General features: G+C 38.9%; 1 protein-coding gene across 6 annotated transcripts in view; it reads right to left on the minus strand.

Moving 5' to 3' along the window:
• LOC134807485 (uncharacterized) overlaps positions 1–25,417 on the minus strand; it is a 494,061-nt gene that overhangs the window by 157,067 nt on the left and 311,577 nt on the right. For 5 of the 6 annotated variants that reach the window (XR_010148067.1, XR_010148068.1, XM_063785872.1 and 2 more), the window contains one exon: positions 23,147–23,251. The exons of the other annotated variant lie outside the window; for it this stretch is intronic. The gene's annotated coding sequence lies outside the window, so the exon portion shown is untranslated. The remainder of the gene's footprint in view (positions 1–23,146; positions 23,252–25,417) is intronic. 6 annotated transcript variants of the gene reach the window in all.

Genomic DNA, 25,417 nt, shown 5'->3' on the forward strand with positions numbered 1-25,417 from the left:
TAGTCATTCTCAGATAGTCTCCCTCTGCTAGTAGGCTCCCTACTCTGCCGTGAAGGAAGTCACCTGTCTTCTGATCTGGGAGTTATTCCAGATGAATCTGGAGTGATCTCCAGACTAGGATTGTCAGATAAACTACAGGGCATCCTGTTCAATATTAATTTCAAATGAACAGTGAATGTTTATTTAGTATAAGTATATACTATGTAATATTTGGGACATATTTATATTTTTAAAAATCTGTTGTTTATCTGAAAGTCAGATGTAACTGGGGATCTTGTGGGGATTTTACTAAATCTAGCATCCCTACTCCAGACAGTCTGGGGATTTTGGACAACTCAGCCAAATCACAGCTCAACACTTAGACAAAATTCATGCCAGCCCTAATATCTTTCAGATACATAAGACTATTCTCTATTTGGCCACTGATCCAGCTTGGGCTTTCCTGTGATAAATATTGCAAACTATTGCTCATCACGGGGAAAGCTTCATCCCAACCGGTCTTTAAAATTTGCACACACCATTGGAGTCTACTTTTCATTATACATGGTTTGAGAGGAATGCTGGGACCACTTCTGTAGGAAAGATACAGAAGCTCATGATTCCTATTCCCAGGAGCTGAAACTGCTTACACCAACAAAAAAGCAAACTCAAAACTTTTCTAGGCAAGTCTTGTGCTCTTAAATAGCTACCCTGTGACTTCAAAATCCTGTGAATTCTGGGATCCTCCTCAGAGATGGCACCTCAGGTCAAACAAAAGCCAATGAGAGAAAGAGAGAGAGAGAGGACTTGGGAGGAGGGACTGCACTTGCTCTCTGCTTCTTCTCCTTTGACAGGGAGTGTCATGAGCCAAGGACAGCTGCCTAACCATTATTACATTCCTTGGTCCCAAAGAAAGAGACTCCTGTCTCCCTCCTGGAGCTACAGGTGCCAAATGGAATGTTGAGCCAGAGAAGCACTAAAAGGAGGAGGACCAGAATCAAACAGCAGGACAAGGAAATCAGAAAACTGAGTGGGGACAAAAGCAGGGAATATGTTCAACAAGTAATCTGCGGTCTTAGGATGATTACACCCAGCAGGTGTCTCTCCCCAGTGTGTCTTTTGTATCCTCCAAACATGGCAGCGCAAGGAAGAAACAGTTAAGGATCCAAGGATGGAGCAAACAGGGGCCTGGATTATGCTTGATGTCACCCAAATGTTTGCCTCATCACAGGCTTACCCCAGCTTTAAAGATACAGGAAAGGAGCTCACTTCAGAAGCAGTCTTGTCAGGATTTTATCATGGAATATCCTTGTGTATTTGAAAATGAGCTTAAACTTCCTCCTGGATTACTAATTTTCTAATCTTCTCCCCAAACTAAATCCTATTTCCTAAGCCTTATATATAAACATTTTTGTTATTCTCCCCTGAGCTGTTTAATTCCACCATGGACAGAAGCCTTATCAGGTACTGGGAAGCTGCTGTTGTGCAGAGAACACTGGGTTCACCAGCCCAGCCCTGATTCTAGCCAGTGTGTCGCGTCCAGGGTTCCCAGTGCACCAACTCTGCCCTGCCCCTTGCTTGCTGTATTATCTGAGGTCAATCGCTTAACTCCTTCCGGCTTCAGTTTCTCATCTAAAAGCAAGAAAACCATCACCACCACTAATAATAACAAAATTCACATTAATAACCATAACCTGTCAATAATAACAACAGTAATAAAAGAACAACAGTCTTACCTTCAAATAGCAGATAAGAAATTCTCGACCTGAAGGAAAATAATTTCTAGTAGATATAAAAGAAAATGACCAATGCCCACAGCTTTCTGTCCTAACAATATTGACCGAAGTTCCATTAAGGGAACCTTCGGGGAGTCCCAGCCTTGGGAGGATAATTGAAGGAGGAGACTTGGACACCTGCAGTCCGTTACATTAAGGGCCCTTTAATAAGTTGCTTTATGAGCGATTGATGTTGGCCTTTGACTTTGAACTACTGCCAGACATTTCTTAGGTCCTCTTGTTAATATATTTAAAAAAGAAAGAAAGAAAGAAAGAAAAGCACCATTCTACTAACCTACACTTTATTAAATTTTGTGCTTTAAAAACTTTTTAAAATTATATTTTTGTCAATATTTAAGTTTTTCTCTTGTATAGCTTCTGCCTTTTCCTCTACTGTTTTCTTTGCTCAATGGTTAGAAGGTGTTTTTCATTAAAAAAATACAATTTTCATTCATACTTTAACAACTTAATTGTACTTATTACCCATTTTATTGATCATATAATTCTTTTGACTTTGTTATGTATTCCAGTTTTTTATTTAAACTGAAGTCCTTCAAGTTTTAGTTATTAGTTATTTTTATGTCTTTTATATTGTATCTGCCTTATTTTTAATCTCCAGAGTTCTTCCCTAAGATTTGACTATATTCTTCCTTCGGAATTTTTTTTTTTTTTTTTTTTTTTTTTTTTTTTGAGAGGGAGTCCCACTCTGTTGCCCAGGCTGGAGTGCAGTGGTGCATTCTCAGCTCACTGCAACCTCTGACTCCTTGGTTCAAGAGATTATCTTGCCTCAGCCTCCCGAGCAGCTGGGATTACAGGTGCCCACCACTACGCCTAGCTAATGTTTTTGTATTTTTAGTAGAGACGGGGTTTTACTATGTTGTCCAGGCTGGTCTCAAACTCCTGACCTCAGGTGATCCGCCCACCTTGGCCTCCCAAAGTGCTGGGATTACAGGCGTGAGCCACCGCGCCTGGCCCTCCTTTTGGATTTTTAAAATTCACCCCCCGCCCAAAAAAAAAAAAACCCACGAGAAGGACATGTCGCTGAGATAAAGTGGACACCTGTGAAGCTAATTTAAATCCCAGGTTCAAGAGACTGAATTTCTCTTTTTTTCTAGTTAAACCAACAGTGATACTTTTAAGCTCCCCATTATCGTTTCTTCCAGAGTTCAACTTCGGACTTTAAAACCTTCAGGCTAAGTAAACTAGTAGATCCGCAGACTAAAGTCTCCCGGATGACAAATCTTCCCTTAGTGGCAACACAGCTGACCTGCTGGCACGGTATTGTCTTCTCATATTATGCTTTTAAGGGAATCCTTGGGTAAATCTCTGCCTGGGGACTAAATCTCCAAGCTCCTGACAGGCAATGATTTTTCCCTCCTTAGGAAACACAGACTGTAGCCATTTTTCCAACTGCAGTCACTGTATCCATCCCCGTAAAATACCTGCACTGAGGGAAAATAAATAACATGTGAAAATCACCAGCTTAAATATAAATTTCTCTAATCTGCTGAAAAAGGACTTGGCCCTTTTGTTTGAGGTCAGACGAGACTTTGCCTGAGAGTAGGACTTAAAGGAGACATTTTATTTTTAAAAGACCAATTGGCTGGAGCGGGGAGGATTGAGATCAAGTCACCCTCTTTGCTCACTGAATGGTGGCCCCATATTTCCCTTCAGGGGCTCGGCTGTAGACATGGCACCACTCTATCCTCATTCACCCTTAGTTGTGGCTGAGCCATGCCAGGCAGACAGGGAGGTTCCCATCATCAGACAACAGGGCTTGAGCACATTGATGGAGTAACAAATATTACATCTTAGCAATGCACACAACCAAGAAGAAGAGGACATAAACCCTTTTACTGTCTTTTTCACTTTGGATCTGAAAATACATTTTTCTATATATGATTTAAAGATCCTAAACACTACCTAGCCCAGAGAAGGAAATTTCCCTAATTTTTAAAAATCCTAAATTCTTTTTAATTTCTTTATAAGGTTATATATGACCTAATCACCATAAGTTCTACAATACAAGCCCAAGCACACCAACTAAATAAAGGCTGCAGAGAATGGAATCTCCTATCAAAACAGGAACACTCAATATTATAATTTAGTTTTAATCTTAAATCAACCAAAACACCCTGAACCTTCCAATAATACCTATTGAAAGAAGCTACATTAGCAAGTCTTTAGTTCAGCTAAAAGATCATTTTATATCACCCTGCTTTCCTCATAACTAGTTTTTTTAAAATGATCAATTCCTTTCAGGATGTAGATTTCCCCGCAACCCCCTTTCTTTATCATAAGAGATAAGAAAATTGTGTCAAAGCCAGAGATTATACTCAAGAAGACTTTTAGAACTGAGAAAAATACAAATAAAGTAATCAGAACCCTAAGTTGGTAATCCAGGCTCGCTTAGAATTATAGGCACCAGAAGAATGGAGCACTTTAATCATGTATCTTTAGAAGTCTCAACTTGCTATAGAAAGAATTATCTAACTCACTGGTAAACAGGCTCTTCTTCCCTGTAACCATTTCACTCATATATTCTTGGGGATTGAATTGCATCCCCAAAAAAGATAAGTCCCACCTCCCGGTATTTCTGAATGTGAGCTTATTTGGAAATAGGGCTTTTGCAGATGTAATCAAGTTAAAATGAAGTCACTAGGGTGGACCCTAATCCAAAATGACAGGTGTTCTTACAGGAAGAGAAGAAACAGGGACAGACTCACAGGGAGAGCACATGGGATGACAGAGACAGAGATAGGAGTGCAGAAGCAGCAAGCCAAGGAAGTTCTGGATTGACATTGATGCCCCCACCAGATGCCAGGGAGAGGCAAGGAGGGACTTTACCCAGATCTCAGTGAGCGCAAGGCCCTGCTGACAGCTTGGTTTTGGACTTCTGGCCTCCAGAACTGTGAAACAGTACGTTCCTGTTGTTTTCAGTCACATAGTTGGTGGCACTTTGTTATAGCAGCCCTAGAAAATGAATATACCTGCCTAAGAGAAAATAACTTTGAAGGCAGATTTAAATTCTTCATAACTGAATTGATTATACATGGATTAAGGCTTTACAAATATTATACTATCACCAACTAAAACTCTCATTCATTCTGACCTGAGGTCCACCATGGACAGCTCACCTTTCTGCTCCGACACCTGAATGCTTGCAGTCTGACAGTCACAATGCTCAACAGTTGACAAGTATTGTTCCACCTAATCCTTACAGTAGCACTCTAAGATATGCATTATCTTCCCTGTTTTGCAGGTTTAAAAAAAAAATGAGGGTTGGAGAGGTTAAACAAGTAACTTGCCCCAGGTCATAAAGCCAGTAAGTAGAGAACTGTGATTTAAATCAGGTCTGTTTGATATACATTTCCAGACTCTTAGCCATAATGCTTATTGATTTTACTTCACATTTTGTCCAACAATCTTTAACCTCTTCAAATCTTCTTTTCTGTCCATGATATAGAAGATCACTTTAAACTAAAGATGAGGAGGAAACAATAATCATCTGATGCGGCATTTCTTCAAACTTTGTGATCCCCTTTAAAAAATACTAGCACAGAACTTCGGATATTCTCTATGTTTCTGTCTGTCTGTCTCTCTCCCTCTCTCACATCCTGTATGACCCCATCATCCCATCCCTTTCTCAGACTAAATACCACCCACCTGTCTTCCAAGTGTTATCTTAAATGTTATTTATTTGGTGATATTTCCTTGATGTCACATCCTAGCAGGGGACAATAATATTGCAACCTCACAGCATCCTATATTTCTCTTCTGTGGCAGATATCATGATTAAAATGACATAATTATTTTGATAGCAGGATTGACCTGCTAACAGGTCTGAGGACTGTTGGCATGACTCGCATGGAAGCCTGTGTAGCTGACTATTGTAGTACCATTGCTCTAAGATTGGAAAATATGTAGGCTTAGGCTGCCTCAGCTTGGGGAAGCTGTGAATGATCAATAAGGAATGTGTTCATGCCCCAGCGTGCTCTCAGTGCTGTCCTCTGCCATCACATCATACATTTATAAAAAGGAAATGGCTCTATTGAAGGGTCCTGATCACATCCAGATCACATCGTGTGTAGAGCTGCTCTTGTCTTAGGTATGGAAGCCTTTTCTTGGCGGGAGGTAACTTGTACTAGAAGATCTGATGTGACCCTCCCTCTCACTCGGTCTTTTGAGGAACATGCAAGTTTCTGTCTCTGTGATTGGAGGTTATTGACATTCTTTCCCTCTGCTCTAAGTCTGCCTATGCTGATTTCCTCCTGAATTCTGCAGAGAAGTAAATCTTCTTTAATTCCCCCAGGTGATCTTAGCTGTGTAAAATAAATTACTGCATTTCCCAAGACTTAGTAAAGCATGAGATATTTCTTTCAGTAATTAAAATTGCTCTTTTAGAGTGAAGGAGAATGAAGAGTTAAATATGAACATTAATCTTCTAACTTTTTTCAGGAACTCTGAAAAACTTTGACTGTAACAAAAATGGATGACAGAAAACAAATTCCTTCCCTAAGCATTTGGCCTATATGTATAAAGTAGTGCTGACGGAGGAAAATGTGGCTGATCCTGTTAATCCCACTAAATGACAAAGAAAATATCTCATTTCACTTCATTTTCAGTTAGTTATATATCTTCGTTTATATGTCTCTTCTGACAAGGAGCACAGACATTGTTTAGGTGTCACTTCTTAAATTCACAGCTTTTTTCTTTTCCTCTAAATATTCCATGCATCCAACATTTGGCATAAGGTTTTGTTCTTGTTTTTGTTTTTAACCCAGAGATCTAAATGCTAGAATTGGCAATGATACTGCCAAAGATCCATTTTACAAATTTCAGGCTGGTGGCCCACAGGCTGCATCCAGTCTGCAGCTGTATGTAATTTAAGCTGTTACTTTTTTTTTATAAAAATGTTTTAATTTGTCAGGTTTTGCTGAAATATTACTGCATAATAACCCCACATCTCCATTACTTAGAAACATCTATTTCTTATTCACAGGTTTGCTTATTGGCTGGGGCTCTGCTGGGCTCAACAGGAATGCACTGGCATCTGCTGGGATTGACTGAACTTGGATCCAAGCTGCGGGTCAGGTTCCAGTCTGCTGTGTCTCCTCCATCTGGGGCTGCAGAAAAAGCCTCTCTCAAGGTAAATGCAGGAGCATAAGAAACATGGAAAATAAAAGGCACTTCTTAAAGCCACAGGTCATTTTTTTTCCTCACATTTCACTGGGCAATCCAAATTACATGGCCAAATCCAAAACCAATGAGGCAAGCAATGTCTACTCTATTCGTTCTACTGGGAAGGCCTGAAGAGTTACATGGCAAAAGGGTGTCAATGTAGAAATCTACTACAGGAGGAATAAAGCATTGAGAACAATGACCCAAACTAACACAGTTGCTAACATTTAAAAATTGGGAAAGTTTCCACGAAAATCAGAAATTCCAGCTTTTCTTATAAATTTAGAAAATTTAGTAATATGAGCCCAGAGCTCAAAATATAATCTATATGTATTAGTCAGGGTTTCCCAGAGAAACAGAACCAACAGGATATATATATAGAGATTTCTCTCTCTCTCTCTCTCTCTCACACACACACACACACACACACACACACACACACGTGAGAATGGAAGCAAATTCATCCTTCCTCCACATTTTTGTTCTATTCAGGCCCTCAATGGATTGAATAAGGCCCAACCACATTGGTGAGGATGATCTCCTTTACTCAGCCTATTGATTCAAATGCCAATCTCTTCCAGAAATACCCTAACAGACACATCCAGAAATAATATTTTACCAGCTATCTGGGCATCCCTTAGCCCGGTCTTGTTGGTGCATAAAATTAACCAACCCAAATTCACCACTTATCAACTTAGCATCCATACATATCTCTTTGAACCATGGTTAAATTTCCAAATAAAGAAAATAATATGGTCGTAATTTCACCTAATACGATAGAACTGTTCTGCATACAACTGAAACACACTAACCCTTTTCCCAGAAGAGGAGGTAAGGTCCTTGAATAATGTTTACTGGCATCCCATAACCTACATACTATTATGTAAAATTAACAATACTTAAATACTGATATAAAGTCAATACATCTTATGTTACATAATAAGGAAATAAACAAAAATATTTGCTTAATATATGTATATATATATAAACAAATATTTTCAGAAGAAAATAGGAAGGAAATACTTATGACATTTGCAGTCTCATTTTGGCATCTGGTCATGTAGTCATAGCTGATATTTGTAACTACTTTTTTCTTCTATTAATTCTGTATTCTCTCTGCCTTCAGCAAGCACTTCCGCTGGTCACACTATCCTATTTTCAAAAAAAGACCTATAGAAATAGGACCCCCAAAAGAAGACAAAGCAGCTTGATTCTTTGAATCAAAATCTATGAATCAATAATCATCTGCACTAGCAGTCACTCATAGTCTAATGGAAGCCCACTGTGTCCCTGTGTCTGTGTTCAAATCCCGGCTCACCACTTACTACTTGTATAACCTTGGGCAAGTCACTTAATCTCTCTGAACTTCCATTTCTTCATCTCATAGAGTTTTAGTGAAGACTAATTGAGATAATATACATAAAAGCTGTTCCATGAATTGAAACACACCACACAGATGTTGCTTGTCATTATTAGCAGGGCTCACCTGGTGAAACTCAAATTACTATTTAAGGAAATGACCAATTTGCATAGCCACCTGGATTTTTACTGTCAACGACTTTGACTGGGATTCAAATGCTTTAACAGCAGGGTTATTTCATTCACTGAAGATCCAGCTGGTGTAGCAGTTTGGGATATGCACTAAAAGATGCTTGGAAATACCTGCTGGTCTTTCAGCTATTGTGCTATAAAACCAGGTAGGAGAATCCTTTTATCATTTCCACAGCTGAATATGCTTTAAACCCCCTAACAGAGCCAAAATTGTCAGACCAAATTCCACTTGTGATGAAATCCAACCAGGTTAACATGTCCTTTCCTTGTTAACCACCTAGGCTTTTCTGGATGAAATCCTGCAGCCCTAAAACAGGCAAAACTTGACTTAACTTCAAGGAAAGTTTTGGATTTCAATGGACTTTTGAAGTCCCTTCAAAAGAGTTAAGGACTTCAATGACAGGTTTGCCTATACAGAGGACCACAGAGGCAGGCCATTTGTAGAAATTCAGTTCATCTAGGAGCAGAAGTTGTCTGGTGAACATTGGTTCAGTAAGGAGGGGCTAAGTGAGGCATGTAAGTTCAAACTCAGTAGAATGAAAATGAGTCAATTTCAGATGATCGAACTTTGTTGCTTTGTGTTTTTCCTCTTGAGTTTATAAAAGCAAGTCTTTTATATTTACTGTCCTGAAGGCCAATCCATTTGATGATTGTAGTAAATTAGAACCAACATATACTATACGAAATTTAGGAAATGCCTAGCACATAATACATTATCTATATATATTTATTCAATTATTTAATTAACAAGCAAGTATTTTAAAGATTTCCACAAAGGCTATGAATTCGGACTTTTATTCGTGAATAAAGAACTTCAATTTATATTAAGTGCATTCTTCGACACCAGGTAAGCTAAACTGGCAATTTTTCAAATAGATTTTATTACATAATATTTTGCAAATCAAGCTAATAATAATTGCATTTTGGGAATCTTTATCTCAAAACATTTCTCTCAGGGCACATTGTACTATAGCTAAATCATTTTTACTGTTAAATTGATTGTTTTCTAAGCTGCAAGAAGTGTCAAATGGTGCCACAGGAAGTTAAGTATAGCAAACGTATTTAACCGGAGCTTACTGCAGAAGAGATTCCATCAAGTAACAGTAATAGATTTATAGATAGATAGATAGATAGATAGATAGATAGATAGATAGATAGATAGAATTGACACTCCATAATGAGAATTGTCTTATTGGAGAATGTGATTCCTGAATATGTATTGGGATTTCCTAGAGTCCTTTCAACTTGGAAGAGAGGAACTCTATCAGGTATGAACAAAAGAATATTCTCCTTAGCTAAGAAATGTCTTACTATACCAATCCATCTCTGCTAGAGATTATTAAAATGTTTTCAGCTGGAAGTTGTTAAATAAGATTTAGCAATGGTTAAAATGGGAATTCTAAAACACACTTTTTTTTTCCAGAAAAAAAAGAATATTGTATTCTTTGCTGAATTCTAATACTTCTTTTGAATCTAAGGGTTTTATTTAGTCCACAGATTAAGATCTTAGTGTAAATATAATAAAAATACTTTAAAGGTTAGGTATCAACAAGGTGTCAGTGTGCATAAGGATGAAGTATTCCAGTCATAATTAAATTTCAAATCTAATTATAATTTGAGGCATCCTTTTAATTACATTGCAATATTTTCTTTTCCTAGGAAGACGAGTGGTATAGCATCTTTTATCTGTAATTTTCATTTAATTAAAAATGTAAATAAATCAAACCCCCTTCTTAAAAATATTTACTTTGCACATAAAAAAGAGGATTTATAAAGTTGGGTTTTGTCTAGTTAATCATATTTACTTTGAGCCATAAACATATGATGTATGAATATATAGGCACAGAGGTCTAAATTGTCCTTAATATTATGAAGCAGGAAAAAAAAAAGTTGCTAGTAATTATCTTTCTTGCCAGTGAGAATTCTTATGCCACTTCTGGCAAAATCCTACTAATCCTTCAAAGCCAAGTTCAAATGTCACCTCCTTTGTGTGAAGCCTTCCCTAACTCCCAAAGCCAAATTCAGAGATAGGCTACTGAGCCACAGCCAGCGACTTACATCCTTAAGGGTCACTAAAACATCCCTGGAATTTTATAAACCTCTGAAGAAAAGAGCCTTCATCAGAGTTCCCTCAGAAAGAGGACTGCACATAGTTAGAAAGTTCTAGTGGAGCCACTTGGGGAGCTAAACTACCTCACCCTGTGCCCCCAATCAGCAGATATGAGTATCAGGAATCACTAACCTGCCTCCTAAGGACCCAGCTCCTTGGCAGGCTTTGGTTTATCTCCTGTGGGACAGACAAGCTTACAACCAAATGGGATTCTTGGACAGTAGATGAGAAACTGAGAACAAGCTTGAGTATTTCTCTCTTGTCCTACCCCCCAACCCCAGTAATCTGCTCTCTAAATTAATGTCAAATAAACACTTGCAAACCCCACCTCGTCCCATTTTCTTACACTACTTCTGATGACATCAGACCCTAAACTAGGAAAAAAGAAATGTGAAAACGTGGAAGGATAAGACACAGGAAGCAGCTGAGAAGATCTGCGAATGGCAGGCCAGGCGTGGTGGCTCACGCCTGTAATCCCAGCACTTTGGGAGGCCGAGGTGGGTGGATCATGAGGTCAGGAGTTTGAGACCAGCCTGGCCAACATAGTGAAACCCTGTCTCTATTAAAAATACAAAAATTAGCCAGGTGCAGTGGCAGGCGTCTCTAATCCCAGCTACTCAGGAGGCTGAGGCAGGAGAATTGCTTGAAACTGGGAGGTGGAGGTTGCAGTGAACTGAGATCACACCACTGCACTTCAGCCTGCGCAACAGAGCAAGACTCCATGTTGGGGGGAAGAAAAAGATCAGTGAATGGCAAAACCTATGGTGTGGGTGGGAGGAATTTTAGAATGGAGAGAGAGTTGGAAACTTAGGAGAGGGTAATCAGAGAGGGGGAACTTGAAATTGAGATAACAGAGGTTGTAGTTATTGGTAATAATGAGGTTTTGACAAAGGAACGAAAGAGTAGAGGATAAGGTCATTCGAGGAGAGGAGTCCCAGAGAAATAAGGCGCATGAAGGATTGTCCTCAAGAATAATAAAATCCAGCAGGCACAGTGGTTCATGTCTGTAATCCCAGAACTTTGGGAGGTCAAGGCAGGAGAATCTCTTGAGCCCAGGAGTTCGAGACCAGCCTGGGCAACAAAGCGAGACCTTGTCTCTACAAAAAATTTTAAAAATTAGCTGGGCATGGGAGCGCGTGCCTGTAGTCCCAGCTACTCAGGAGGCTGAGGTGGGAGGATCACTCAAGCCTGGGAGGCTGAGACTGCAATGAGCTATGATTGCACCACTGCACTCCAGCTTGGGTGACAAAGTGAGACCATGTCCCAAAAAATAATAATATAAAAAGAATAAAATCACCAAAAATTATGAAAGACAATGTTGGAGACAGTGATAGCCAGAAACTCAACTGTTCAAGGAATTAGAGCGAGTGGCTCCAGGTGCCTCCTTGCCTACAGCAAGGAGGAGGTAGTAGGTGGTTTATGGTTTGATGACTTGGACTCAAAGCTGAGGTTTATAATCAGAAATAAGAGAAAATGCCTAGAAGTACCAATGAGGAGCAAGAAGGGCATCTATCCTACATTCACACAATAATGAGAGAGGAAAAAACGGGGATCAGTTGAAAGGGGAAGCGGTGTCTTCAATAGAGAACCAGCTTTTCCTGCTAGTGAAGTGAATGACAGGGATCTGATCAGAAGTAAAAGGACTGTTAAAAGACGAGGTGGAGCATATAACGGATTTCTGCTGAAGGGTGATCCAAGAGGCAGAGTGGAAGGGTTGCAGGTATGGGAGAGAGATAGGAAATGGGATCATGGAAAAAGATGTGCACAGCTATATGGGCAGTGTAAGAGTGGAGTTCTATCACCTCACCATGTTGGGCTTTTTGAGGTAATGAAATAAATAGGATTAAAGAATAAAATTAGATCAGTCCTATGGTCCCAAGACTGATGGTGGTGATGAGACTCCAGTTGGGCAGGAAGAGGGCACATGGATTTGCCATGATCTATAGACTCTTAGGGCCCTTCTAGTTTCCAGCTGAAACCCATGACAAGGCAGTTTCAGCCAGAACACGCAGATCTCCATGGCACCCTCTGTTGACTCCTGGAGCACTCAGAACTTCTGGGACCTCTTGTCATGCTTATAAAAGGGCATCTAGAGAATGGGGAAGGTGGACCTTATCTTGAGCACCTGAGACTCTTAATTCCTGCTATATCATGATTTTGTTCCTTTAAAAAATAGAGATTCATTGAATTTGTTGAGGATAAGAATGATAAAATTCTCAAGTTGTATTTTAGGAAAATCTAGTAGCTTTTAAAGTTGGTCTCAGAGGGCTAGTGGGCAATGGTGATGGGTAGCTTCTAAGGATTCATCCTGGAATGAATATCTTCTGATCATCCATGGCCCAGATGCTGTCCCTGAATTTTCAAAGGGCTATCAGTAATCAGAAGATATTCTCTCTCCAGTGTGAAACCTTAGAGTCTCCAGAGTTTATTTTATTAAGAGGTCATTATTTCTTTAAAGGGAGCCATAATAAAAACCACTAGACTCACTGATCTCTCTGTGAGAACACTCTTTCCTTAGAAATATTTCCTCAGGCCGGGCGCGGTGGCTCACGCCTGTAATCCCAGCACTTTGGGAGGCCGAGGCGGGCGGATCACGAGGTCAGGAGATCGAGACCATCCTGGCTAACACGGTGAAACCCCGTCTCTACTAAAAATACAAAAAATTAGCCGGGCGTGGTAGCGGGCGCCTGTAGTCCCAGCTACTCGGGAGGCTGAGGCAGGAGAATGGCGTGAACCCGGGAGGCGGAGCTTGCAGTGAGCCGAGATCGCGCCACTGCACTCCAGCCTGGGCGACAGAGCGAGACTCCGTCTCAAAAAAAAAAAAAAAAAAAAAAAAAAAAAAAAAGAAATATTTCCTCAGCCCCATCAAGTCATTGATCACAGGTTACTTTCTCAGCAAACATTCCTGGACCACCCTATTTGAAAGTAATACCTGTTTTATTTTGCTCCATGATATACTCTGAATGTTTGTTCTTTCCTAATCTCATGTTGAAATGTAATCCCCAATGTTAGAGGCAGGGCCTGGTGGGAGGTGTTTTGGTCATGGGGGTGGATGCCCCATGAATGGCTTGGTGCTGCCCTCGCAATAGTGAGTGAGTTCTCATTAGATCTGGTTGTTTAAAAGTTCTCATTAGATCTGGTTGTTTAAAAGTGTGAGAATGACACTCCCCCCAACCTCTCTCTTTAGCTCCTGCTCTTGCCATGTGATGTACCTGCTCCCTCTTGGCCTTCTGTCATGATTATAATCTCCCTAAGGTCATCAGAAGCAGATGCTGGAGCCATGCTTATACAGCCTGCATAACCATGAGCCAATTCAAACTCTTTTCTTTATAAATTACCCAGTATATTAGTCTGGTTTCATAAGCTATAAAGATACTACCTGAGACTTGGTAATTTATAAGGAAAAGAGGTTTAGTTAACTCATAGTTCCACGCAACTGGGGAGGCCTCAGGAAACTTACAATCATGGCAGAAGGCAAAGCAGGCACCTTCTTCACAAGGTGGCAGGAGAGAGAAACACGTGAAGGAGGAACTGTCAAACTCCTGTAAAACCAGCAGATTTCATGGGAACTCACTAGAACAGCATGGGGAAACTGCCGCCATGATCCAATCAGCTCCCTCCCTCCACATGTGGAGATTACAGGTCCCTCCCTCAACATGTGAGGATTACAATTCGAGATGAGATTTGAGTGAGGGCACAGAGCCAAACCATTTCACCCAGCCTCAGGCATTTCTTTATAGCAACAAAAGAATGGCCTAATACACTCCATAACATAACTTTATAGCTCATTTATTTCTTTTGGTGCAGTCCTGCCATCTCCATCCCCAAGCTAGAAGAAAAACTCTATGGAGGCAAGGATGTTTGCCAAAAGACATCAATATTCATACTGCTTAATAGCCTGATTTTTTACTTAATTTATAGAAAACTACTTTCCATGGAAGAAAACAATGGAATACAATGATTGTTCAATAAATACTTATTAAATAAATCTGGCTTCATCTCTATTTTTTCAGCCTCATGCTCCTCTCCGCATCAAATGATTCAACCACAACAGACCAGTGAGAGCTTTTTATTTGCTGTGCCCTGCCATGTCTTCACACTTTTCCTCAAGTAATTCCCTCCACGTGCACTGCACCTTTCCCATATTCCCCATTTACAGAACTTCTATTCATCTTTCAAACCCCTATTTAAATACTACCTCCTTTGTTAGGGTTATATTTGATATTAGAATCCTGATATCAGTACTGAGAACAGTATTCTGATACCACCAATCAAAATAGATTTTCTTCCTCAGTGCTTCCAAAATACTTTATTTATATGTCTATTTATTATATTTTTGTTCTGTTCATTATTATAGCTAGTCATTCATGTGTCTGTATCTCCAACTAGAATTTATAAGCCCCTTGAAGTTAATGATTATGTCCTAATCATGATTATATTTCCAAAGGGCTTATCACAATGTCTGACATATAATCACACAATAAATGCTGGATTGGACTGGATTGAATTACTTTCTTACTTTGAGTTGCCTATGTAATCACCTCAGCCATGGTCTTCATTCTTATTCCATGATCCTGGTTCTGGCATTAATTAGCTCATTACTTATATAGAGGCTCTATTAAAGGAAACGTGAACAATAACTTAAAAATTGTTCTATGTATTTCGTGACCTTAGAGCTCCCTCACTATCTGACTCTTCTGGATATGATAACAGCTGGGTCATGCTTGGATTCAGAAAGGGAGCTCATGTTTCTCCATGCCTCCACTGAGAATGGGAAAATATGAGAACAATTACATGTTATGGTGTGTGCAAAGAACTGGGTGGGGGGGAGGGGTGGTTGTAGTTTCACTAAGGCATAAATGGTTAAAAGTTTGATCACATTTTATCTGATCTCGCTGTGGTTTTCCAGATTTTTTTATGTTTTTACAAAACAGAAGAAATAAAAGAGTTAGAAGTAGAGTTTGTCCTTTGAATTGAGATTGTGGAAATTACAGCAAGTAAGAGGATTCTTGATGTCCTGCAGCCCGTAAATAACTATACCTCCTGGAGTTTCGTCTTAGACACCAAGCTAGAGTAAAAAACTTCAGGTTCAGGTTCTGAAAAAAAAACTCTCTGCTTTCTTTCCTTCTTTTATACAATCCACAAACTTGTATTAAGCCCATTATGCTCTAATTTTGCACAAGGAAGCTCTATGCTCACAAAAGCAAACAAAACAAAGTCCCTTCTTTTAAAGGACAGTAAATGATTGGTGCCATGATTCAACCGTATAGAGAAAATAGAAAAAAGATACATCTAACCCACATTTGCTGAACATCTGCTGTATACTAGGTCCACTCATAAATGAGATAGTCCTTGTCCCCAAGCTTATAATTCAGTGGGGAAAATAGTTTAATGCCATTCTATATGGAATGATACGAACATATTCAGTAAGTGCACTAATCTTATTTGTGGGGGACATGGAGGGGTTGGGGGATGGGTGAGGAGAACAATTCTACCTGGTTTGGGAAGAAAGAGAGGCATGCGCATTTATAAGTTCAAATATGATGTAGGGTTTAAGTTCAGGTTAGAAAATGAAGAATTTACTGTGTACTTCAAGACAACAGTTACCCAAGCCTGCAAAAGTCACTGTGTGAAAAGGTCTCCCCCCAACCTTTAAGGAGTATCACAGAAATACTCTCGGAAAAGATTGCAGAAAATATCTTTAAAGTACAAGCACCTAGAGGGGGACATCCCAATTAAGAGGTGATAGGAATACTTTCTGAGGGTCCCAGAAATTTTGATTTGGGCCAGTGAAATATTTTTAAATCTGAGGGTTTCACAAAGGATTGACAAGCTTTATTATGCTAAACAGGGCAGTTTACAAAAGCACTATCATTCGAAGTTATCTTCTAGATTTTTTATGGTTTCAGGTCTTAGATTTAAGTCCTTGATCAATCTTGAGTTGATTTTTGTGTAAGGTGAGAGATAAGGATCTAGTTTCATTCTTCTACATGTGGCTTGCCAATTATTCCAGCACCATTTGCTGAATAGAGTGTCCTTTCCCCACTTTATGTTTTTGTTTGCTTTGTCAAAGATCAGTTGACTGTTAAGTATTTGGCTTTATTTCTGGGTTCTCTATTCTGTTCCATTGGTCTATATGCCTATTTTTATACCAGTACCATGCTGTTTTGGTGACTATGGCCTTATAGTATAGTTTGAAGTCAGGTAAAGTGATGCTTCCAGATTTGTTCCTTTTGCTTAGTCTTGCTTTGACTATGTGGGCTATTTTTTTGTTCCATATGAATTTTAGGATTTTTTATCTAGTTCTATGAAGAATGATGGTGTTATTTTGATGTGAATTGCATTGAATTTGTAGATTCCCTTTGGCAGTATGGTCATTTTCACAATGTTGATTCCACCCATCCACGAGCAGGGGATGTGTTTCCATTTGTTTGTTCTATGATTCCTTTCAGCAGTGTTTTGTAGTTTTCTTTTGTGGAGGTCTTTCACCTCCTTGGTTAAGTATATTCCTAAGTATTTTAGGACATTGGCTATTTTTAGACATTGGCTTAGGCAAAAACTTCATTACCAAGAACCCAAAAACAAATGCAACAAAAACAAAAATAAATAGATGGGACTTAATTAAACTAAAAAGCTTCTGCACAGCAAAAGAAATAATGAGCAGAGTAAACAGACAACCCACAGAGTGATAGAAAATCTTCATAATCTGTATGTCTGACAAAGGACTGATATCCAGAATCTACAAGGAACTCAAACAAATCAGCAAGAAAAAAAAATCCCATCAGAAAGTGGGTTAAGGACATGAATAGACAATTCTCAAAAGAAGATATACAAATGGCCAACAAATATATGAAAAAATGTTCACCATCACTAATGATCAGGGAAATGCAATTCAAAACCACAATGCAGTATCACTTTACTCCTGCAAGAATGGTCATAATCAAAAAATCAAAAAATAATAGATATTGGCATAGATGTAGTGAAAATGGAATACTTTGACACTGTTGGTGGAAATGTAAACTAGTACAACCACTATGGAAAATAGTGTGGAGATTCCTTTAAGAACTAAAAGGACACCTCTGATTTGATCCAGCAATCATACTCCTGGGTATTGACCCAGAGGAAAAAAAAGTCATTATACAAAAAAAGATACTTGGATACACGTTTATCGCAATACAATTTGTAATTGCAAAAATATGGAACCAGCCCAAATGCCCATCAGTCAACAAGTGGATAAAGAAAGTCATATATATATATATATATATATATATATATATATATATATATACACACACACACACACATATATATGTGTGAATATATTATGTATCTATTATATATATGAATATATTATATATCTATTATATATGAATATATTATATATCTATTATATATGAATACATTATATATCTATTATATATGAATACATTATATATCTATTATATATGAATATATTATATATCTATTATATATGAATACATTATATATCTATTATATATATGAATATATTATATATCTATTATATATGAATGTATTATATATCTATGATATATATGAATATATTATATATGAATATATTATATATCTATTATATATATGAATATATTATATATCTATTATATATAATAGAATACTACTATATACTATATACTATAATGTATAGTAGTATACATTATATACTACTATATATATAATGGAATACTACTTAGCCATAAAAAAGAACAAAATAAAGGCATTTGCAGCAACCTGGATGTAATTGGAGACCATTATTCTAAGTGCAGTAATTCAGGAATGGAAGACAAAATATCGTATGTTCTCCCTCATAAGTTGGAGCTAAGCTATGAAGATGCAAAGGCATAAGAATGATACAATGGACTTTCGGGACTCAGGGGAAAGGGTGGGAAGGGAGTGAGGGATAAAAGACTACAGACTGGATACACTGTACACTGCTCAGGTGATATGTGCACCAAAACCTCAGAAATCACCACCGAAGAACTTATTCATGTAACCAAAATAAATTTTTTTAAAAAAGCACTATGCTCTAGTGCTACAATGAGCTCATAAAATAAAACTATTTTTAAAATCTTTTTTATGTATAATGTAAATAGTTGATATCAGCCAGGCACAGTGGCTTACACCTATAATCCTAGAGATTTAGGAGACTGAGGCAGGAGTATCACTTGAGCCCAGCAGTTCAAGACCAGCCTGGGCAACACAGTGAGACCTCCTTCTCTCCGAAAAAATTAAAAACATAGCTGGATGTGGTGGCATGTGCCTGTGGTCCTAGCTACTTGGGAGGCTGAGAGGGTAGGACTGCTTGAGCCCAAGAGGTCAAGGCTGCAATGACTCATGATCACTCCACTGTATTCCAGCCTGGGCAACAGAGCAAGACCCTCTCTCTCAAAAAAATAAATAAATAAATATAAATTAAAATAAACAAAAAAGAAAAGAAAGAAAACAAAGGAGAGGGAGTTTGGTTGAGGTAAAATCAGATTTTAATTCAAGACATAATCCATTTGAGGCTTACAAGGAATATTTGCCTAAAATGTTGGGTTTTTTAAGAATAAAAATTGGCCTATGTATTGTTGGGAAACAATTCTCCATGGTTCCCTCATGTTTTGGCATGCCTTATAAGCAAAGAGCTGACTTCTGTTAGTTCCAGACTATTTTTTAAGGATGTGTGTATATTAAGTAGCCTTAGAAGAGAGAGAATGTCTCCCTCTAGAGTGAAGAGCAGAATCTTATAAAAGATTTAGTTTCCCTACATCCAACATTCCTCTCATGTAACACAACCCATTAATTGTTCAGATATCATCTGACCCTCTTTACATTACCCTGTGGAAACTGGGAATCAGTGTAAAAATGCTGATACTCTGGCCACTTACAGCCATTGCTGTGAGTAATAAACTGTCCTATGTCTCTGACCCAGGAGTCCCATGTCTTCAACCAGCATCCACGAAACTGTAGCAAGTTAACATGTTAACTTGCAAGTACAGTAAAATCTTATACCCTTCACAGTTCTTGACATTTATCTTTAAAACATTGCAACATTTTAATTGATGTAAATCATTTTACTTTTATCAGTTTCAGAGACCTCACCACATTAAGGTCTTAACAATTAACTGATGGTTTCTAATATTTTTCAGACTCCTAACAGGATTAATGCACTAATTCTGACAGTTAAAGGAAATGATTGTCAATATTACCTGAAAGGAAAAATCAAGAAACCACTCATACATATACAGTTGGTTCACTATTACAGTTATTTGACATTTAAAACACTGTTTTGTATATGGGCTCAGTAAAATGTGAATCGAATCTAATTGGTAAAAATGGGATCAAATATTAACTGAATCTCTTTAGAATTCTAGGATCCACATTATAATATGAATCAATGGTATAGTAGAAGTCCAAAGAAATTAAGTAACAAAAAGAGCCCTGTGGTAGACAGAATAATGATCCCCCTTGACCCAAAGATGGTCTGAATATTTATGTCCCTCCAAAATTCACATGTTGACATTGAATCTCCAATATGTTGGTATTAAGAGGTACCCCACCTCTTTAGGAGATGACTAGGTCATGAGGGTGGAGCCCTCGTGAATGGAATTAATGCACCTATCAAATAAGTCTGAGGAAATGTGTTTGCCCCTTTTGCCCTTCACCATGTCAGGATGCAGCAAAAAGGCAACATCTACAAAGCAAAGAGTCCTCACCAGCCACCAAATCTGCTGGCACCTTGATCTTGGCGTTCCCAGCCTTCAGAACTGTAGGCAATAAATTTCTGTTGTTTATAAATCATCCAGTCTCAGGTATTTTGTTATAGCAGCCCAAGTGGACTAGGAGAGATGCCCATATTTCAATCTCAAGAACCTGTGAATATGCTATCTTGCATGGCAGAAGAGACTTTACAGATATGACTAATTTAAGGATCTTGAGATTGGGAGATTATCTTGAATTATCTGCGTGGGCCCAATGTAATCATAAGAGTCCTTATAAGGAAAAGAGGGAAGCAAGAGAGTTGGAGTCATAGGAGGAGACATGATGACGAAGCAAGTTCAGAGAGAGAGAGAGAGAGACAGAGAGAGAGAGAGATACAGAGAGAGAGAGATTTAGATTTGAAGATGCTACACTGCTTGCCAAAGCTGAAGAATACTGATGGCCTCTAGAAGCTAGAAACTACAAAGAAATGGATTCTTCTCAAAGATCAGATAGTTGTAGGTGTGCAGTCTTATTTCTGGGCTCTCTATTCTGTTCCATTGGCCCATCTGTTTGTTTTTGTACCAGTACCATGCTGTGTTGGTTACCACAAGCCCTGTAGTATAGTTTGAAGTCAGCTAGCATGATGTTTCCAGCTTTGTTTTTTGTTTTTCATTTTTGTTTAGGATTGCCTTGGCTATTTGGGCTCTTTTTTGGCTGCCTATGAATTTTAAAATAGTTTTATCTGGTTCTGTGAAGAATCTCAAAGGTAGTTTAATAGGGATAGCAGTGAATCTATAAATTGCTTTGGGCAACCTGACAAAAACAATGGGGAAAGGATTCCCTATTCAATAAATGGTGCTGGGATAACTGGCTAGCCATATGTAGAAGATTAAAACTGGACCCCTTCCTTACACCATATACAAAAATTAGCTCAAGATGGATTACTTAAATGTGAAACCCAAAGTTATGAAAATCCTGGAAGATGGTCTAAGCAATACCACTCAGGACATAGGCACAGGAAAAGATTTCATGGTAAAGATTCCAAAAGCAATGCAACAAAAGCAAAAACTGGCAAATGGGGTCTAATTAAACTAAAGAGCTTCTGCACGGCATAAGAAACTATCAACAGAGTAAACAGAGATAACCTACAGAATAGGAGAAAATATGTGCAAACTTTTCATCTGACAAAGGTCTAATATCTAACATCTATAAGGAACTTGAACAAATTTATGAGAGAAAAACAAATAATCCCATTAAAAAGTGGGCAAAGGACATAAGAGACACTTCCAAAACTAGGCATACATGCGGCCAACAATCATATGAAAAAAAGCTCAACATCACTGATCATTAGAGAAATGCAAATCAAAACCACAATGAGACAACTTTTCACACCAGTCAGAATGGCTATTATTATAAAGTCAAAAAATAACAGATGCTGGCAAGGTTGTGGAAAAAAAGGAACGCTTACACACTGTTGGTGCAAGTGTAAATTAGTTCAACCATTGTGGAAGACAGTGTGGGAATTCCTCAGGGACCTAAAGATAGAAACACCATTGACCCAGCAATCCCATTACTGGGTATGTACAAAAGGGAATATAAATCATTTTATTATAAAGACATATGCATGCGTATGTTCATTGCTGCACTGTTCACAACAGCAAAAACATGGAAACAACCTAACTGCCCTGTCAATAATAGAGTGGATAAAGAAAATATGGTACATATACACCATGGAATACTATGCAGCCATAAAAAAAATGAGATCAAGTCCTTTGCAGGGACATGAATGGAGCTGGAGGCCATTATCCTTGGCAAACTAATGCAGTAACAGAAAACCAAATACTGCATATTCTTGCTTATATGTGGGAGCTAAATGATGAGAACATATTGGCACATAGAGGGGAACAACACACACTGATGCCTATCAGAGGATGGAGGGTGGAAGGAGGGAGAAGATCAGGAGAAATAACTAGTGGGTACTATGCTTAACACCTGGGTGATGAAATAATCTGTACAACAAACCCCCATGACACAAGTTTACCTATGTAACAAAACTGTACATGTAACCCTGAACTTAAAATAAAAGTTTAAAATAAAAGAAATGGATTCTTCTTTTCAGCTTCCATCTAGAAGGAATGCAGACCTGCCAACACCTTCATTTTAGCACTTCTGACCTTCATAAATGTAAGAAAACTACTACATTCTTGATGATTTGTCACAGCATCAATAGAAAATGAAAACAGCTCTCAAAGCATCCCATTACAGCAAATCACTTATAAACCTAACTTTCTTGGTTATTTTTTATGGTTATATCACTTTCTATTTCTAAGCTATGCCCTCAGGCTACACTAGGCTGAAATAAATTCCCCTTCTTATACTTGAATTTTCTTAGTAAGAGATAAATCGCTTTCAGAAAAGTGAGAGGAGGAGGAGTTGAAGGGGAAGGAGATGGAGTTGCCTTAAGCAGTAGAAGAAAAAAGACCATCCCTGAAACTTTCATAGTTAAAAATAATAATAAAGCAAAACTAAATAATAACACCAATTTCCAAGGACCAACGACAGACCTACAAGAATAAAATAAATGAAATAAATGTATCTGTACCATGGTTGAAGAGAGATACAGACTCCCCAGTTCCCCTAAAAATCTGCTTTTCTAAGTTACCCATCTAGGCTGTGGCTCCAAGCAATTTGTCCAATCAATGTCTCCCGGAGAAAGGAGGTCTTAATATAAGGAGTAGAAACTGAGGTCTAGCCAGGAAACACATACTGGGTGTATTAATGCATGTGAATCTATTATTTATATTGACCGTAGGGATAAGAAGACAAAGTTCTTTATAGAAATTCAACTCACATGTTGTGATCTGTCCAACTCTCCACTCAAAGGAACCGGGTCTATAAAAAGAGTGCAGACATTGACTCTTCCGGATAGAATGCAGGACAATGACAGAATTGGGATCTGAGAATGACATTGAAGGGAAAATGTGAAGTAATTCTTATGCTGACATAGTTTTATAAAGTGTCTGTGGTATCCGATGAAGGCTTAAAGGCAGAGCTTAGAGCTGGCCTGAGCTGCCTCTGAATGGTAACTTAGCCCAGTACTGACGCTGTTAGTATGAATGCACTAATAAGCATTTTCAGCACATGCTGCTGGCCATTCCTGTGCTACCTGTCCAGGCAATCCCCAGATTTCAGCTCCTCCCACTTAGGCTGCCCTGAAAGTGCCCTATTGGGAAGCCACTGTCCCTGTTTGCCAGCATGCACCACCAACATCTCAGGAGTGCCTTTTAGCTCCAGTTATCCCACTGGGCCCTTTGCTTTCCTCCTTGGAAATGGTCAATGCTCACATAGTTTCTGCCCTTCTTGGTTTGAAAGTGTGGTGCTCATTTCAATATTTGACACTCCCAGTGGAGCCCAGAAAGGTAACCTAGTTCAATTTAACAACAATCACTTACTCTGTGCCAGGCACATACTAGACATGGAGACTAAAGCATGCTCTTTGCTCTTAAGGAATTGACAGCTGCATTATATTTCAACTCTTTCCGGATCATGCATCCCCTGTCCCATAAATTGGAAGGCAAGGTAACTACAGCTCCTCTTCCCATACTCCTGCACAGGAAGCAGTTTATCTTCCCTTAAGTTATGTGGTGGAGAGAACTTCTCCAGCCTCCTTGAATTTTGCACATTCCATGACTCACCCATGGGACCAATCTCTGTGGGGTCTACCTGATTTCACTGTGCAAACTTTTTTTTTTTTTTTTAGACAGAGTCTTGCTCTGCCCCCCAGGCTGGCGTGCAGTGGCGCGATCTCAGCTCACTGCAATCTCTGCCTCCCGGGTTCAAGTGATTCTTCTGCCTCAGCTTCCTGAGTAGCTGGGACTACAGGTGCACACCACCACGCCCAGCTAATTTTTGTATTTTTAATAGAGACGGGGTTTCATCATGTAGGTCAGGCTGGTCTCGAACTCCTGACCTCAGGCAATCCGCACACCTCGGCCTCCCAAAGTGCTGAGATTATAGGCTTGAGCCACCACACCCGGCCACATTCTTTTTTTTTATTTTTATTTTTTTATTTTTATTTATATATATTTATTACACTTTAAGTTTTAGGGTACGTGTGCACAACGTGCAGGTTTGTTACGTATGTATACATGTGCCATATTGGTGTGCTGCACCCAATAACTCGTCATTTACATTAGGTATATCTCCTAATGCTATCCTTCCCCCTTCCCCCCACCCCACAACAGGCCTTGGTGTGTGATGTTCCCACTCCTGTGTCCAAGTGTTTTCATTGTTCAATTCCCACCTATGAGTCAGAACATGTGGTGCACAAACATTCTTTTATTATACAGTTTCTCTTTTTGGGGAAGGTGGAAAGTGTGAAATCATATTCTCCACTTTGCCTTAATCAGATTTCACTCTTACCCTAGGCTTCTGGGTCTAGTGAGTAGTATCCAGTTCTCCATTTTTCCCAGGGATAGCAACACGAGAGGCTGTCACAAAATCTCTGGCATTTTTATTTTCTTTAACTTTGAGTCAAAATAGGTATACCACCATTGTCTTTAGTCCTAGAAATCTGCATTGCCAAATTTGTCCATGACAGTGTTCAAAGAGCTTGCAAGTATATTAAAGGCAAATCTGAGCGCCCTGCCCCTGCAAAAAAGCGAAAATTTCTAACCAAACTAGCCCATTCGTAGAAAAAAGCACTTATATTTTTGCCAGAATCATAGACTCTAAACCTTTCCAAAACAAGTGGAGGGGTCATTTCACGTCCTGTTTGGGATTTGACATACTCGCAACAAGCAGTTAGTTACACCTGTGCCTGAGGGTTTTTCTAGCCTTTGTCTTCTAAAACCCCTGAAGTATTCTTTCTTCAGTTGGCACCTTATTTTTGCACATGAAGGGTTTTGGATCGGAAAGACCATGATGGAAGCACTCAGTGGTAGTGTTCTTTTTCTAACTTGGCATGCGTAGCTACCATTCCTCTCAATTCTCATGAAAACACACATGATTCCGTGGTACTTCCCCCTCTCAGTGTATAGTACCGTCCTCCAGGCCTCTCAGAGAGGAGCCCAGGACTTTCCTACACTAATTGTCTCCCAGCCAGTTGCTGCCTTTCCTACAG

This window comes from Pan troglodytes, chromosome 10, assembly GCF_028858775.2.
Source record: "Pan troglodytes isolate AG18354 chromosome 10, NHGRI_mPanTro3-v2.0_pri, whole genome shotgun sequence".
Classification (NCBI taxonomy): domain Eukaryota; kingdom Metazoa; phylum Chordata; class Mammalia; order Primates; family Hominidae; genus Pan; species Pan troglodytes.